The 18,050-nt window shown below is 37.5% G+C and overlaps 2 long non-coding RNA genes across 7 annotated transcripts in view; one reads left to right on the forward strand and one right to left on the reverse strand.

Moving 5' to 3' along the window:
• The window catches only part of LOC137224680 (uncharacterized), a 307,310-nt gene that overhangs the window by 253,839 nt on the left and 35,421 nt on the right, over positions 1-18,050 (forward strand). For 3 of the 5 annotated variants that reach the window (XR_010943431.1, XR_010943430.1, XR_010943429.1), the window contains exon 4: positions 10,749-10,852. This is a non-coding gene — a long non-coding RNA (uncharacterized lncRNA). Of the gene's footprint in view, positions 1-10,748; positions 11,181-18,050 lie in introns of those variants that run through there. The other 2 variants (XR_010943432.1, XR_010943428.1) reach the window with 1 other exon arrangement.
• LOC137224683 (uncharacterized) overlaps positions 12,097-18,050 on the reverse strand; it is a 141,634-nt gene continuing 135,680 nt past the window's right edge. The window contains exon 7 of one of the 2 annotated variants that reach the window (XR_010943438.1): positions 12,097-12,227. This is a non-coding gene — a long non-coding RNA (uncharacterized lncRNA). Of the gene's footprint in view, positions 12,228-12,514; positions 17,173-18,050 lie in introns of those variants that run through there. The other variant, XR_010943437.1, reaches the window with a different exon arrangement.

The raw sequence follows: 18,050 nt of genomic DNA on the forward strand, positions 1-18,050 counted from the left end.
TTGGATATATGTAATTAGTTTATAATGTTCAAACACTTTGATTTAGCAACTTCTTAGTATTTACCTTACATAAACTCTTGCATAGGTGCACAAGGAACCATACGTAGGCATGCTCATTGTGGCTTCCTAACACAAATATATACTAGAAATAACAAATCAACAAGAGACTGGATGAATGGTGTCTTATTTTCACATAGAATACGAAAAAGAAGTTAAATAAGGTAGATCCATATATGTCAAAACAATAAAATTAATGAAAAAAGCAAGTCAGAGTAAAATGTCTACAATACACAATTCAATGCTATGTTGCTTACAGTTACATATGTATGTAATAAAGTTGGGTAGATGGAAACTACCACCAATTCCTCCCAGTTCCAAAAGTCCATAACACCCCATACACAAAATACATCTTCTATATTTGTGTTTTCTGGGTGACTTTTATCAAGCTATTATAATAATTCAAAAGACAGTAACAGTGACCTTCTTCCCCAGGAAATTCTTCCCATATCATGGTTTTAATTAACATCTGTAAATGTATCCCCTTTACCCCAATCTGTCTCCCTGTCCCACACTGCTCCTTTGGATATCAGAGCTGCGTATTGCTATAGTTCCCTAGATATTTCCACTTGGATGCCCACCAAGCACCTAGAACTTAACGAGTGAAAGATGGAACTCATCTTGCCTTGCCCCCCTTGCTCCTTGCCTGCCTCAGGTTCCTATTGCAGAGAATGGCTCAGCCATCTAACAGATTACTCGGTGGACAGGTTCCCCACCTCCTCCCTCTTCCTCAGTCCCCACATCCAATTACAAAGTACTCTCGGGCTTCCCTGGTGGCGCAGTGGTTGGGAGTCCGCCTGCCAATGCAGGGGACACGGGTTCATGCCCCGGTCCGGGAAGATCCCACATGCCGCGGAGCGGCTGGGCCCATGAGCCATGGCCGCTGAGCCTGCACGTCCGGAGCCTGTGCTCCGCAACGGGAGAGGCCACAACAGTGAGAGAGGCCCGCGTACTGAAAAAAAAAAACAAAACAAAGTACTCTCAATCTCACTTGTCAAATATTTATTTCAGCCTTCCTCTTCTCACCATTCCAAATGTGGAACCATGCCCAAGCCCCCTTGTCTTCAGGCCAGATTATTACCACAGCCTCCTAACTACTCATCTATTCCCCACATTGAAGCTAAAAAGCAAACCTAACTGTGCATGTTCCGAGTGCAATGCTTTTAGCATGCAAATCTGACCTTGGTATGTCCCCAGCTTAAAATCTTACAATGGTACCTACTTGTCCTTAGGATAAAGGTCAAACTTCTCAATACAGGTACAGGGTTCTTTCTAATGTGATGTTTGCCTCTTTCCCCTCCCCATTTTTTACTGTGCCTTCCTCTTCTACTCAGCGCTCCAGCTAAAGTGAACTTCAATTCCTTCTTTAGATATGTTTTCTCAGGCCTCTAGGACTTTATTCATGTGATGCTGTTACATTTACTCATTCTCCTTCCCCTTTATCCAGTTAACTTCTGCCCACTGTATATATTGTTTCTTTTCATTCCCAAGTCTGAATTCTATCATACCCCTCTTTTGTGCTGTTCTTAGGCTGCCACATAATGGGTGCACAGGTTGTACACTGTTCAACTGTAGGGGGCGCTCTTCACATTGGTCTATGTAAATGGTGCCCCTGAAGTTGTGCAATGTGGTAGTCATACCTATAATGTCTCTATCACAGTGCTAACTGCACTGTAATGTAATTGCCTGCTGACTTGTCTTTCTCACTGTTTCACTAAGTAGATAAGGGGCATCACACCTGAGACTAGAAGTCAATTAAAAAATACAAAAACCACTGACTCTTCACCTTTGTCATGAGGTCATATAAGCACATATCCTCTATTTATACGCCAGGATATCATCTCAGGGAAAGAAACAGAAAGGACAGGCCACCTAAGAAACTAAACTTCTGTGTGTGTGGCCTCTCCCGTTGCGGAGCACAGGCTCCAGACGCGCGGGCTCAGTGGCCACGGCTCACGGGCCCAGCCGCTCTGTGGCATGTGGGATCTTCCCGCACCAGGGCACGAACCCGTGTCCCCTGCATTGGCAGGCGGACTCTCAACCACTGCGCCACCAGGGAAGCCCAGAAACTGAACATTTTTATCCAAATAAAAGTAAGATATAAAAGTAAGTATGCAATGAAATATCAGCTCCATGATAGCAGGGATTTTTGTTTGTCTGTTTGTTTCTGTTTGGTCCATTGCTGATACCTCTGACTCTAGAAGAAAGTCTCACTCTTGGTAGTCCTGAAGAAAGGTTTGCTGAATGGATGGAGTCATTTGTTTCATGATTATTGTTGTAGACTGTACTTCACCTGGATTGAGGGCCCATAAAGAATACTAGAATGGAGCTAGACAGGCATCCAGTTTGCTGCTTTGTGTTCAATGAATGGCTCTCCTACATGTATCGGGTTAAGAAATTGCAATTCCTTAGCATCAGTCAGCTTTGTACGGTTCTTTAATTCATCTGGGGACAAGGCAGAAGAAAGAAGAAAAAACTCATGGGGAGTAGAATCACAAGAAAGGTAAATACACCCTTTGGATTGCCGGGCTTTTAAACAAGTAACATTTATATAGCAACTTACAGACCCACAGAACTTCCACGCACGTGATCTCCTCTGCCCTTCTCCAGGGAAGGCAGAGACCGAGCAGCCATTTCCTTCCTGTCAGGATAAGACAGAATCTCTCCACCCGAAATAGAGTTCCTGTTAAAAGTTTCTTTTACATCTTAAAGGTCATAAATGAAAACATAGTCATCAGGAGCTGTTTGTTATCTCTCAATTGTGTTTATTTTAAAGGAAGTTTTCTATCTGTTAGAGAAGAAACAGAAAAAAAAGAAAAATTTTTATGGAACTGGGTTGCTAGGTTAAGGTTTCATGAATTCTTTTCCACATAATCCTAGGATTCCATGAAAATGCGCTGAGATTCATGGATGTATTAACCAAGAAGGCCTGTCTCTAAATAGTTTAGTGATGATTATGATTTCTGTTGTACTTCCTACTGAAAAATACCACTGAATCTAGTCTTTCCTCCTTTCCCACTCCCAACTACATATTTAGATTCACTCTGTGGTGATGTATTTGTTCCCAAGTTCAACTGAAATCTAAATTAAAAGATAACAGAATAACGGAACTGCTTGGTCAAGTTTCTATTTTTAAATATTTTAAACGATATGACTTTAAACATTGGAAAACTCCTGGGTTAGTTTTTTCCTTTATTGTCACTCACATTAGTATGTGTCAGTTATTGTTAAATAGAGTCCTTTTTAACATAGATTTTGAAGAATGGATTTCTTTTAAAAGGAGTACACTATATCTAACAATTCAGCAATGGATTATGTGTTTGGAGAAATATGATCTCACTTGTTATACCATAATTTAGTTCATGTTCAATAATATTTCACTCAGTTTATTTGATCTTGGCATAATTTGAAGAGATAAATGATATAAACATGTTTCAGTGCCAGCTTAAACAAATTCTATTGATATTTATCTCTGGTAAAATGTGACTTGAGGCTGGATGATCGAATGTCACAGTGTCAGACTAGTTTTTATTAGCTTTTAAATTATGCTACCCCAGACCAACTGGTGCCTTACGCAAAGCATTATTTCTCAGAGCACCCACTGTTGCACATCCATTCTTAATGAGATTGGGCAATGCAGCCATTTACTGATGGTACAAGGAGATTCAGTCTTCTCCCTTGTCCATAACCGTGACAAGTGAAAATATATTTATTTTTCCTAGGCTTCATTCAAAAATTGCATAATATCGAAGTACACACTTGTCTTCCTAATTCATTTACTTGTATGATGCATCGTAATGAAACTAGATTTCTTCATTTACCTTCCATTTCAGAATCAGTTGCATGAAAAGGCAGTATTTATTTAAGTAATTTTGCAATCTAAAGAGTCAAAAGTGTGTGGATGAATTCCTTTAATAATTGTCGGTAACCACCGGAAACTGTACTATTGCAAAAGTGTTGTGGATTGTCAATGAGCTGGTATCTAATGGGGAAAAGTCCAGATATTTTTTAGAAATTAAAGCAAAATCTCATTGTGAAGTTGCTGCTCAAAAACACAATATTCATGAAAGTTTTCCAATATAGATAATTTGTGCTTTGACGTTTAAGCTCTACTAAAAGCTCTATGACTTTATGGAACATCTTCTAGAAACTGAACTCTGAAACAAAACCTTCTGGTGTTGCTTTTGTGAGTGAAGTTGTAATAAAATCAAATACATGCATAAAGGGCTAAACATTAATGTTTTAAAGAGGTCCAACTGCATAAATAACTGCAGTCTAATAACTCCAATAATTCCAAAGCTCCAACACTAGAGGAAATATTAGAATATCAAGAGGTTTCTGCAGAAGTTTTTGCAATATTTTGGCTCCCCATGATGCAGACATGAAAAGAAAGTCCTCCAATGTGAGTCATCTTGAAATGAATGGTCTCCAGGCCATACATACTCTTTTTTTTTTTTTTTTTTTTTTTTTTTTGCAGTACGCAGGCCTCTCACTGTTGTGGCCTCTCCTGTTGCGGAGCACAGGCTCCGGACGTGCAGGCTCAGCGGCCATGGCTCACGGGCCCAGCCGCTCCGCGGCATGTGGGATCTTCCCGGACCGGGGCACAAACCCGTGTCCCCTGCATCGGCAGGCGGACTCTCAACCACTGCGCCACCAGGGAAGCCCTATGCTAGATATTTTTAATTTATTCTGCAGATGAGGAAACTAAATCCAGAGGGGTAATTTGCCCAAGGTTATAATGCTTGTACAAGGAGAAGCTAAAATTTTACAGGTCTCTAGCTATAAAATGTGGGGTTTTTTTGTTATTTTAAAGACACTCAATTGAATTCTTAGTACGTTTAGGTTGTGAGACTTTCCATGTTGATTTCATCTAACCCTGATAAAAATTCTATATAGTACATCATACTATGGAACCTGTTCTACAAAGTGAAAACCAAGGCAGTGAAAGGTTAAATAAGTTATCCACATTCATTTGGTGGTGAGCAGTGGTGTCTAGTTATGTAATTCAACACAGCAAAGATATATATTAGTTTTTCTATATGAAACGTAGAACAGCATTTGTTTCCTAAATTAATTTAACTCAACACTACTATTGTTATTATGATGTGATTTTTGAATGCTTTGGGATCTAAGTATTGTGTTGCTCCCAGTAGGTCCTAAGCCTTCGGTGGATATTTTTCTTTGCATTTTAATGCTGTATCTATTTTGAAAAATCCTTCTGAAGTCTATGGTTCACTGGAATAGACGCTACTGGAAAAAAAAAAAGCCTAGGAGAGGTCAATTATTTAACTAGGGCAGAATAAATATAGTATAAGATTGCCTACCCTTTGCTAATCTGCCTGTGGTTTATAATTTCACATACAACAAACTTTGATTCTCTATTCATTTTAAAATATAAAATACCTAACATTCACCTGTTGTATTTGAAAGAAAATGAATAGATCTATCAATATAAAAATGCCTTATTTTGTTCAAAAACTATATAAGCTTAGCAATTACATAATTCTCCATTAGTCATTACTTATGTCTGACACATTGATTATTACCTCTCCCCGCTCCCACACTGACTCATTGAAAAGGAAAGAAAAATATGCTTGAATGGGTTCTACTTTGTACTTTTCAATAAAATGTTGAAACTAGATGTTTTAAGCTAGATACTGACTTCTTACCTGCTTGCAAAGTATTTGCCTATTTTAAAAAATCTAAAATATAATAGTTGACTTTGCAGAGTCCAGTGGTTAGCCCACCGCCCAGCAAAGAAGACACACAGTGAAAATGCCTTCTCTCTGTGTGGCGTCCCCTCCACTACTAGCAGTTTGCAGAGAGAGAGCAGTCTTTGCCCATGTTGGAGTGTGGTCTGGGCATTGTCTGAGCTTGGCCTTCTCAGGAACAGATGTCGTACTAGTGGTACCATACAACTCTATATCTTATCTGCAGGGTGACCCTTGTTGTTTTTTTAAAGGTTATATTCCATGTATAGTAATTATAAAGTAGTGGTTATATTTGCCATTGTACAACAATATATCCTTATAGCTTATTTTATACCTAATAGTTTGTACCTCTTAATCCACTACCCCTATCTTGCCCCTCTCCTTTTCCCTCTCCCCTCTGGTAACCATTAGCTTGTTGTCTTTATCTGTGAGTCTGTTTCCTTTTTGGTATATTCCACTAGTTTGTTGTGTTTTTTAGATTCCACATAAAAGTGATATCATACAGTATTTGTATTAGTCTGACTTATTTCACGTAACATAATACCCTCCTAGTGCATCCACGTTGTTGCTGATGGCAAAATTTCATTCTTTTTAATGGCTGAGTAATATTCCATTGTATGTATATGCCACATCTTCTTTATCCATTCATCTGTTGATGGACACAGGTTGCTTCTATCTCTTGGCAATTGTAAATAATGGTGCTATGAACATTGGGGTGCATGTATCTTTTCAAATTAATGTTTTGTTTTCTTCAGATATACCCAGGAGTAACCTTTGGTTTTGGCAGTCCAGAAACAATTTCCAGTCTCCAAGCTTGTTCCTAATCCTCTCCCCTTACACGCATCATATATAGAGAGGATAGATGTTTCTTCAGACCAATTGATGTTGCACTGCATCTTCAACTTATATAACCAGCCTGAGAGAGAACCAGCTAAGCCGATGCTGCCATGTAGAAAGTCCAACCTTGTGTGATTTTTCACACGATCATAAGGCTAGCCAGAGGGCTCAAGAAATGATATTTTCTTATATTGGTGATCAGAGAATCTCAGAAATTTAGAGCCATGAGACATCTTTTAGCTTCTGTAGACCAGCTCCTTTATCTCTCAGGGAAAGAAATTCAATCCCAGAGAAGTGGAGTGGCCTTTCTTATCCCACTCAGTGTGAGCGGAGCAGACTCATGGCTAGAGTGCATGTTTTCTGACTGAGTGTCCTTTCCTGTCAGTTCCAGCTCCCTTCCACCTTCTGCATGACGTCAGCAGGGAAGAATGTTTAGAGCAGGCAGTTGCTGCTTTCTCCTCCTCCCAATGCATTGCGACAGTTTTGGGAAAAGTGGGGACCCCTGAGGGAGCGGACGAGGGTGCATTCTGACTCCCTGTTTGACTCATGTCAGCATAGCCCTTTCCCATTTGGGGGGCGCCCCTTCCACTCCCCGTTTAAGTCTTCCAGTTTATACTAAGTTGGCATTGCTTTTCTCAGGTCAAGAATTGACTAAACAGGAGCACGGGGGAGGGTTGGTATTTTTGTCTGTTTGCTCTTGCTGTAAAGTTCAGGCCATGTAGGGGTCATTCTGAAGTTGAGCGGATATTAGAGTGAAATGTGAGAGCAGGAGAGCACTTTTCCAGATGAATCTGTATTTAATTAGGCAGTCAAGCCAATCTACTTCTGACACTTGACAGCTTAACTTTCTGATATTGAAGAGCAATTTGTGAGGTACAGCATTTATTAAAAATAAACATAAAGGCCAAACTAAGATGTTAACATTTAAGGTGATGGGCAGTAATATCGTTATATCTAATCCCAATGGCATTATAATTATCTTACTAATTATACCAACCTTATCACCTAACTTTTCTCAGCACTTAGAAAGGATGTTACAATAGAAAATTCCATGGATGAATTTTAAGTAAAAGGCAATTATACCCTAAAATATCATCGTTTTAAGTTTAACTAGAAAATTACATAGAAAAAATGTAAAATATAAGGATGAGTTCAAAAGCAAAAAAATAAATCGTTTATATAATTTTATAACAATTATTTACTATATGGTTGTTTCAATATTCACTTAATTCTGTTTACTATTTCACCTTTTTATGTCAGAATGTTTATACTGACATCTATGCTTAGTATAACAAGAAGCCAGTATCAATTTACATAGTAGGAGATACTGTTAGTTTCTTTTTGTGGATAGTTATCAAATAAATGGAAATTAAAACAATGAAACATCATTTTATATCTATGAAATTCGTACAAGATATCTGCTTAGTATGTTGAAATGGTTAGACTTCAAAATATGTGGTTAATTGTAAAGTCATTAAGCCCTAAAAAACTTTACATTAAGCCCTGAAAAACTAGCTCTCTGTAACCCAGTAATATCATCCCATTCAGTTTGGGCTAAAATATATATATAAGTTTCTTATTACAAAGTTTTTTTTCTAATATCAAAAATCTGGATATTGTAACTGGTTAGAAATTTTGGAACTAAAATATAAAGCAACTGTCGGCATGTTCTATAGCTATTAAAAAATATAATTTAAAAACCAGGTGTTGGGCTTCCCTGGTGGCACAGTGGTTGAGAGTCCGCCGGCCGATGCAGGGGGTGCAGGTTCGTGCCCCGGTCCGGGAAGATCCCACATGCCGCGAAGCGGCTAGGCCCGTCCGGAGCAGGTGCTCCGCAACGGGAGATGCCACAACAGTGAGAGGGCCCGTGTACCGCAAAAAAAAAAAAAAAAAAGAAAGAAAAAAAAAGACCAGGTGTTAATATGAAAAAGCATTTATGTTTTAACAAAATGTGAAAAAATAGAATACATATGGTTGTTGGCATCATGTCTTTTTCAGCATGTGAGGAACACGGAAGGGAAAGCCAGAAAATGAAAACTACTGATTTATGCTACGTGGCGTTTTGTTTCTCTCACTGTGTTAGCTAGTTCCGTTAAAAACATGATGTCTCTGGTATCACAAACAAGATGTAAGATATGAAAAAGTTACTGTTTAAAAAAAATCAGGAATTTCTCTTAAGAAACGAAACAGATTAAAGAAATCGCTTCCAAAATCACGGAAAACAGAATGAATCCTTATAAAAAGACAACATAACCAAAGCCATAAATTTAAAAAGTAAAAATTAAGCCATGGAAAAAATGATGCAATATTTTGATTTTTTTCCGAATGCCACTGACATTTTTATAGATGAACAATGATATTAAGTAAATGGTTTCTAAACTGATGCTTGCGTATTCAATTTGTGTGTGAAATTCATTTCTCATCTCTCTATCCTGAAGCCATTCAGGTTTAGCTCAAATACTTTGAGCTAAACCAACTGGTTAATCCTTAGATTTCTATCCCCCCAGCCTATAACTGTTTGCTACCTTTGAACTATGATGAAATCATTGAAGTATCTAGAGTGAAGCTTTAAAAAAATCTATTTAACAAATTAGTAATTCATGTTCACATGGCAACAAATACTTAGTTATCTTTTTCAAAAAAGAAGTTTTTGAAAAGTATTTGTTGCAATTAAGATTTCGGTAGAAAAAAAGTATATACTGATGTCCACCACATATTACAAATAAAGGTGAGCATAACACATTGCATCTATATGTCAGCTAGGTAGCTTTTGAAACTGATGTTAAATGCAAAACAACATTCTAAGATAGCTTTTTAGTAAAAATCCCACATGATTTTGTAGGATTCCAGAATAAAAGGAATCTGTGCATTACTTTTGAGGGAGACATCCAAGAAAAGGGGGCAAGGCTCCAAAGAGGAAATGACTGTAGATTATGTAGGTATCTAGTCATGTGCACCTCAAACACGTTCTCAGAGATTTCCTGGGCCCCAGAAGCTTGAGCTGCTGATGCTCCCAGGAGTGGCAGAAGAGAAAGAAGGAAAGCAGCAGTCAGCTTTTGGGGGAGCCCAAAAGACGTTATTGGTAACATGTGACGACTGGTGGCTGAGCTCCAAATAAGCCAATGGATGCCTCCAAAGATGCTAGTTTGAATAGATGTCTTTTAGAGCCAGATAGACATCTATTCTGTAGTTCCTGCAAGACTCAAAACTGAATGAGAACATAGAAAACGTAGATGGGATCCTCAAATCGACTAAGTTGTTGTCACCTTGACTGTGCAGAGTAAATGTTTGCTAAGTGATTAAAGCCTACAAATGCCCTGTCTTGGTTTGAGACGTTAACTCAACCTTATTGTTAACTAGAGGGAAATTTCTGCCAAAAGTCCGAAGAAAATCTGAAACATGGTACTTAAAAGAAAGATGGTAGCATCCTTTCTAGAGATTTATAAGGATAATCAGATTTTAAAAGCACAGATGCAAGGGAAAAACTAACAAGAAAAAAACATTAAAGCAACACACAATAAAAAAATAAATGAAAAATAAGAAAAGGCGTGTGAAGTTCAGATAAAAATCTAACTTCTAATTATTCAGCATTATAAAATTATTTTAATATTTCATAGAAAATGCCAAATTCAACATTTTTTAAACTATGATTTTTATTTATTTTTTAACATCTTCATTGGAGTATAATTGCTTTACAATGCTGTGTTAGTTTCTGCTTTATAACAAAGTGAATCAGTTATACATATGTTCCCATATCTCCTCCCTCTTGCATCTCCCTCCCTCCCACCCTCCCTATCCCACCCCTCTAGGTGGTCACAAAGCACCGAGCTAATCTCCCTGTGCTATGCGGCTGCTTCCCACTAGCTATCTATTTTACGTTTGGTAGTGCCACTCTCATGGACATATGTCCATGCCACTCTCTCACTTTGTCACAGCTTACCCTTCCCCCTGCCCATATCCTCAAGTCCAACATCATTTTTATATAAAAGGAATAATTTTTTCTTCTTCCCACCATCTCCACTCCAGGCTCCATAGCTTCAGTTAAAATATTTTATTATCCAAGAAATATGAAGGGAATCATGGAACTTCTGAATTAGAACGGCTGTTGGAGTTGTTCAACTCTTTGTTTCTCATCTTTCCAAGGATAAGGATCACCTGGAGATTCTGTCAAATGCATGGCTCCCCGGCCTTCCCCTGAGAATTCGGATTCAGTGGGCTTGGAGTGAATTGCGGAATTTGTATTTTGAGTAAGTACAAGTACCTCAGATGATCCTAATCATGACAAAATTCTGGAAACTATGGAAACTTTTAGCCCAGCTCCATTTCTTCAGAGAGGAAGAGGATGAATCCAAAGGTTACATGGACAGTTAAGTCAGCCCGGATGTGTAGCTCCTGTGATTTCTCTCTTTTTCCTAACTTCGTGGGAGATTTCAACTATGATCTCAGTAAGAGTTCCAGATGGTTTCAACAAAAAGACCAGACAAATTTGGTAAAAATACGTGGAACAAATAATAAGAAAGCACATGGATATTTTCATTTACAAAAATCCGTATTAAAAACATATGCTTTACAACACATTCACTGTTTACATGCCTATATCGCAATATTGTATAACAATAGTTTGAAAAGTATATATATATATTTATATAATATTAGGACAGTTAGTTCAAAGTCAGACATCTGAGCCCCTCAGCTCTTCGATCCCCTTGAGCTTCCTGGGAGAGGGAATGGGGTTATGGAAAAGGACAGGTTGAGAAGTTGCAAAATAGAGAGCCTTGATGTCCTAGTTTGCCACAAAAATTTCCACTTTTATATGTTTTATGTATCAGTCTTTAGCATAAAATTTCATGTAAATAAACAATTCTGCTTGGCTAAAACCCATCTGGAACAACTGCATTGCAGCTAGGTTAATCACACAAAGATAGATATTTCAATCAGCAACAGTTAAATCCAAAATAATTTACCTTCCTCATAAATACAGGTAAACAGTAGACAGAAGGGATATAATCACATTCTCCCCAAATTAGAATATTTTAACATAGGATGTCAATCTAAGTAGAATCGATACCAAAAGAAATGACGAAAGCCAATCTAATAATCTAGGTTACATACTCACCACTTTTTCCTACCCTATGCATGTCTAATACCCATCTCTTACTGCCTGGAATTAAGTTTTGTGGAGTTGTTGGCTAGAGAAGAATGATGAATCAGGGCTATTAGATTAAAGCTATTTTCTTTAATCTGTGAAGCTAATAACTATGCTAATAGGAACTATATGATAATGAGTTTTCTAAAGAGAGTCCTCAACACTGCTTTACATCAGCACAGTACAACTTAATGACCACATCTGGGTGGGAATTGGTAGTTGGCACAATGAGCTTATACTCAACACAGAGCCAAAACGTGTCTCTTTAACCAAATAGTTTTTATAACCGAAAATTCACTTTCTAAGAGATTACACGTTTCAAGTTTTAGACATACCAAAGATTCTAAATGATAGGCTGATACACCTATTTGGATCACACTTCTTTTTTCTTGTTCTAGTATTATTTTTTATCTCTTCCTCCCCCTAAGGTCGTCAAGGCTTGCTGTCATGTAGCTCCAAGAATCATAACAAAAGTTCTGTAAGAGAAGATTGACAATACTAATTATTGGAAACAGTTTCTGGATTTCTAGTTGCCTTGTCAGATCTCTCAGTGCCATCCTAAATGACTAAATTTTTTTCAGGCATATGTGGTGGTTTTAAAAGTCAAACTGATTACTGTAGATCTGATTTTTCTCTATGTAATACAGAAGTAGGTGGTTTTTGAGTAGAACCCAGTGCAGAAACCCAGCTTAGGGTTTCTGGTTGCAAACAACAGAAAATGACTCTGGTTAATTTAAGTCACAAAAGAATTTATTGAAACTATATCACAGGTGTTCATAGAATAGACTGACATTTCTTGTTAGACTTCTTTTCTGAACATGAGTGATCAGACCTCAGGTCAACAGAAAACTAAAAAATACACCAAGCGCTTGTGGACTGTTAATTGGATTTATTTCAAATAATCTGAAAAGAAACAAAAAAGTCTCATCTCTTTGGTACTTTGTTCAACAAACCTCAGATGCTTAATGAGTGCTCACTATGAGTTACTTCTTACTTTATAAAATTAAAATTTGATACATTAAACGTTATTACTTCGCAAAGAATTATTATGTTATCTCTAGAGAAACATGGAACAATACTGATTGGATGAGTGCATACAGTTTTTTCATAACTTTTGAATTGCTCTATCCTAAATAAATTGAAACATTACTCTGGAAGAAAGATGAACTATAGAGTCCAGATCAAGTGCAATGGAATGTCACTGGCATGGGTCCAAGGCAATGGCTCTCTTCCACTATAGCATGTTGCCTTCTCATTAGTGAGGGAATGAGTAATCCCAAATTGGAGAGGGTTGAGTTCACACAGGGACTTAAAGAATGGAAGAAATTTCAGGAGGTAGCTTGGCAGAGGGAGAGAGAACAAATCATTTGTCATAAGAATGTTTTGGTAGGATGACAAGCACTATGTAGTATGGTTTTTGTTGAGGGGTATAGTTAGAAATAAGTCTAGAGAAACAGGTAAAGATGAAATTCTGGTGGGTCACATTTAAGTCAAAAAGGAAAAATGTCACAGAGTCTCATGGAATGGGTATTAATGTTGTAAACAGTCTCAAAAAATGGTCTGTAACCAAGAAGGGCTGAACAAAAGGAATCACCAAGGAAATATCAAATACGAAACATAATAGTGTCATTAGGGAGATGTCAATAGTGTCATTAGGGAGAATTGCTCCCGCTGTCTACTTCATGTTGCTCACCGAACTAAAATGCCACAGTGTATAATTTCTAAATGGCTTCTGTTTTTTTATATCACTCACTTGGGATTCAAAGTGATAAGTAGGAACATCTGGCTAGCAAACATAGGTTACTCCCCTGTTCCATAGCTGCTGAGGGTGGGTGGCAGTGAGGGGTGGAGATTACCTTTACATACATTCTCTAGAGGAGACCGCATCCAGCCTCCTGCTATAATTCATACAATGTGAGATTTCTTCCAAATATGATGGGTTCAACTGCTAGAAAGTCAAACTAAGTTATTATATCTGATACAGGGAGTGAAACCTGTTAACCAGAGTTAGCTCTATCTAAGGTATATTAAAGAAAGGAGAAACTATGTAATGTAGCACAGAACCTGGCTAGGAAACCATTGGTAGGCTGGGTTAATGAGAGTGTGAAAATGGGAGGGGTGATCTTAGCCTCACCTGGGCATGAAACTCCAGGGACAGCTCCACCTCCTTCTATATAAACTAAAGGACAAAGAGAATGAAAGCTGTGCTTCAGTAGGAACCCTGTTGTACCTCCTGTTAGTAGTATTCCTGGGAAACTACTACACGTGATCCTTTAGAACGCCAGATTTCCCAAATGGATATCAATAATATAGTCAATCTATGTTGAGGTAAAAGTCTAGAAGAAAGGCACATGCTGATCTCTGTTTCTTTTGTCATCTATCCGTGTGGTATTCAAGGTCAGTGTTTTCCCTAACATTAGTAAGGAGGCATGGCTCTCACTGAAAATACCTTAAAAGTGCCAGCTCTCATTTTCAATGATGAAAAGAACATAGAATACACGAAAACAATCGTCAAACACAAACACACACACACACAAACTGGAGCCGAAGCATCAGTGACAAGGAAAGAAGACTTCCAAAGACGTTGCCACTAGGTCCTCCATGCTGGCTAATTGAGCTGCTGCCACCACCTTTAAAATACTGCACAAAGCTGGTCAAATGCTCAGTATCCAAGAGATTGTTGAGGCCTGTTGGTTGAATTGGATTGACTTGGGCTTTCAAGGGGTTATCATCTGAATTTTCATAAATGCCACTCTTCAATGATATTTTGGACTTTGAAGTTCATTATCAATTTGGATCAATACACCCTTCTATTACTCAAGAGTTGATAAAATATTTAAACAGGAAGAATGAGGCCCAGTGTCTACATCCTGACCTTCGTTATTTCAGCTTCCTTCTTTTTATTATGACATCAGTTTAGACAAAAACAAAAAAATGAGGAGGTGCGATATCACAGCTGGCTCCAAAGCAGTTTCAATTTTGGCAGTTCACATGAATTATTTTAAAATTTCTTCACTGCAGGATCTTTCTTACACATGACCATGACACTGGCTATAAACCATTTCAGTCACTGGTCAGTTTTAGGAGAGATTTAGGGGAAATACCACATCAATTGCTAAGAAATTGTATTCATTATTCATTAAAACTAATATCTCCTGGTATAGGGTAAAAAACATGTGTTCATATTGATGTTACCACATCTGAAAGTTTCTACATCCCTGATAATACACTATTAAGCCCAAATACTAAGTATGACATCATAATATGTCACTGGTTATGTTTACCATAAAATTAAACCCACATGCCTAATCCTCTACTTGATAAAACCTTTAATTGTATTATTTCATTTAATAACCTTCACAACTACCATACGAAAAAGGTATTATTATTGTTTCTATTTCAAGGATAAGGAAAGGCAAGCATGGAAGTTTAAGTAACTTACCCAAAATCTCACAGCCGATAAACCCTGGTTAGGCTGTGCTCCTAACAGCTACAGATACACATCCATATAGAAAGGAGACAGTCTTCGTCACTGTTATTTTAGACCCCAGACTACACTAATGGGCTATCGATTTATTTAGGATATGGCATTAATACTTTCATGGAAGTCTTCTTATACATTTCATCACATCTTGACCTCTGCAATGGTAATGCCAAAGGAGATTCTTCCACTAGCTTTGGTAAATGGCTGATTCTTTATCCTGTAATATAAATTGTTCTAACTAATTTTCAATAAATGAAGCCTGGTAGCTCAACACATGTTTCAAAAATAATCTTATTAGCTCGGGTCGTGTGGCAAATCATAGAGTACAGTCTAATTAATCTACTTTTAGAACGTACAAACACGTCTTCGTTGTCATTGGAACTGCTGATTAGTGGTAAATCACTCTTTTACCTAATGAAACTAGGGGGTTTGTGCAGGGCTGAAAGAATTTGAAAGGAGCTAATGGAAAACCCAGCCTGTAAAGTGCTTTAATGGCTTTATTTCTAACAAAATCTACAATTACAATAAATTCATTCTAAGTTGAAGAAAAAAGGGTTTTTTACTTGTTTTTTTTTTTTAATCTGCAGCTTAACAAATGACCTGATTTCTAACAAAAAGAGCATTAGATGTTTAATAATCTACCACTGGCTAACTATATTTTCCTGAGCTTATTCAAGACTTATTTCAAGCATCTGGAGAAATCTAAAAATCTAAAAAAGAATAAGTGCTAAAAAAGAATAAGTGCTACACAAGGCTCATCAGCCTTGATGAACAAGGTTCATCAGCTCAACTCTTAACAAATAAAAAGAAGAAACGTATACACAATGTATCTGTTTCTTGCCTAAAATTACTGTCGACCAAGGAGTGTTTTCCAAACTTGTTAATTGCTCACCCCATCTCTAAACATGTTTAGCATGTATGTTTAATATATGTAATTTTCAGATTTATTTATAAATTATAGACATGTCCAATTCTATGGAAAATTTCTATGTAGAAATATGGAATTTTATGTGGATGAGATAAACCTATTATGAGTAAATATTTATTTTACTTTTAATTGTACAAAAGCAAAAAGCCTTTTGGTTGTCATTAAAAATAGCTTTGGATGCGCAGATTTAAAACGTTTGCCAATCAAGCTGTCTACTTAACATCATTTACTGATGTAAAAGACAAAGCGGATACTTAGAATAAGATTTTTCATTAGCAGCGGTGGTTAAAGTTTCTGTTTCAATGGTCTTCTTGACAATTTCAACTTTTTGGCTGACACCTTGACACTTATCACAAGGTCATCATTTTTACTTTATGATATGCCTGAGGAAGAGTTTCTACAAGGAGTAGAAGACATGTTTGCTCTGCCATTTTCTTGTCTTTTGCTTTTGTTTACATTATGGGAATTATCTTCCACCTGCAGCTTCCCTGCAGGAAGCTTTTTAATTTACCAGTCCATTTGGTGAGAGTTAGTTTAGTTTAAACTAGGTAATACAACTTGCAAATCTGTTTACCAGGCACACAAACATGAATTCATTACTGTAGGCAGAGAGAGAGATGGAACGCCACTTTCCAACCCTTGGCACCAAAATGAAGTCTATTTCAGTACTTTGGTGTGTGGTGTGCACATGTGTGTGAACATGTACGTGTACAAACTGACAACACATGCAAGGTGCCATTTCAAAGCAGAGGATTTCGTTATGCTATTGCAATTGTCCCATTCCATGTAATTCAATTAAATTCAGTAAGTGTATACTAACCTCATTCTGTATCCATCTGCTAGTCATGTATTTCTAGTTAGTAGAATGCCTCTCCCCTAGACAACTCTACTTATAATTCCACTCACCTTCAGAATTTTTTTCCTTCATGAATTCTTTCCAAGACTTTTCTAAACCTCTGAGAGATACCTCATAACCTTTGAGCTTTTGGAAATGCTCTATTCTTAACACCTAGAACAGTGATTGGCAGAGATTAGAAACTCCAGAAACATTTGTTGAATGAATGAATAAATGAATTAAAGAATAAAGCTTATCCTACTCTCTTGTTGCAATTAACAATGAATATTTTCATATGAAATCTCTGAGAGGTCCTAAAGTGAGCACAGTCATTTAATTTTTCCTTTCCCAAGCTTATCCTTATCCTTTCCTCTCTTAACCTACTTATATAAAACAATCTCTGGGAAGCATGTTTTGGGAAATGCAAAGGTGGGGAAGGGGCTATACATGCACCAGATAATTTAATATTTTAAAAGTATTGGCCACTTCACTTTGTAATTTTAAAGTTCAATCAAAATAATGATGACCCAGGTCTTTTGTTATATTTTGTGTAACGTCATGAAAATATTTATAAACTCTAAACATCTATGCCTCCTTCTTTATGCATATGATGCATTAGTGGTGTAAGATAAGAAAATATGCATTTCTCTGTACTGTATTAGGAGTAAATTCCCAGTATGTTGAATGATCAGTCATTAGAAGTGATTAAAGGAAGCCAAATAAGAATTGATTTGGGCTTCCCTGGTGGCGCAGTGGTTGAGAGTACGCCTGCCGATGCAGGGGACACGGGTTCGTGCCCCGGTCCAGGAAAATCCCACATGCCACGGAGCCGCTAGGCCCGTGAGCCATGGCCGCTGAGCCTGTGTGTCCGAAGCCTGTGCTCCGCAATGGGAGAGGCCACAACAGTGAGAGGCCCGCGTACCGCAAAAAAAAAAAAAAAAAAAGAATTGATTTGGAGTTATATAACCAAAGCAAGGCAATCACTACAAACTCTCATTCAATTATATCTATAGTGTAGAGGCAGCAGAAATTGAAGATGTTTTAAGATGACC

The sequence above is a fragment of the Pseudorca crassidens genome, chromosome 5 (genome assembly GCF_039906515.1).
Source record: "Pseudorca crassidens isolate mPseCra1 chromosome 5, mPseCra1.hap1, whole genome shotgun sequence".
NCBI lineage: Eukaryota > Metazoa > Chordata > Mammalia > Artiodactyla > Delphinidae > Pseudorca > Pseudorca crassidens.